This window comes from Colobus angolensis, unplaced genomic scaffold (genome assembly GCF_000951035.1).
Source record: "Colobus angolensis palliatus isolate OR3802 unplaced genomic scaffold, Cang.pa_1.0 Scaffold34, whole genome shotgun sequence".
NCBI lineage: Eukaryota > Metazoa > Chordata > Mammalia > Primates > Cercopithecidae > Colobus > Colobus angolensis.
Window position 1 is genome coordinate 4,935,640 of NW_012116710.1, and position 695 is coordinate 4,936,334.

The window sequence follows — 695 nt, forward strand, 5'->3', positions numbered from 1 at the left end:
GCTTACCACGTGCCTGGTCCTAGCCTATGCTCTGCATTTAAACCTCACAACAGGCTGGGCACGGTGTCTCCCACCTGTAATCCCAGCACTTTGGGAGGCCAAGGCGAGTGGATCGCTTGAGCCCAGGAGTTCGAGACCAGCCTAGGCAACATGGTGAAATCCCATTTCCACAAAACATACCAAAATTAGCTGGGCTTGGTGGTGTGTGCCTGTAATCCCAGCTGCTTGGGAAGCTGAGGTGGAAGGATCATTTGAGCCCCTGAGGCAGAGGTAGCAGTGAGCCAAGATCACACCACTGCACCCCAGTATGGGCAGCAGAGTGAAACCCTGTCTCAAACAACAAAATAAACCAGAACCTCGTAATAATCCCTGGAGGTAGGTACTATTAAAATCACCTTCATTTTACAGATGTGGACACAGACACAGAGAGGTTAAGTGACTTTCTCAAGATCACACAGCTAGGAAGTGGCAGTTGCTCTTAACCACTAACCGCTGTGGTGTGCCGTTTCCCAATTCTTTTCCTTTTTTTTTGGAGAGAAGAGTTTTGCTCTTTCGCCCAGGATAGAGTGCAACGGCGCAATCTCGGTTCATCACAACCTCCGCCTCCCGGGTTCAAGCGATTCTCCTGCCTCAGCCTCCCGAGTAGCTGGGATGATAGGCACGCACCACCATGCCCGGCTTTTAAAAAACTTTTT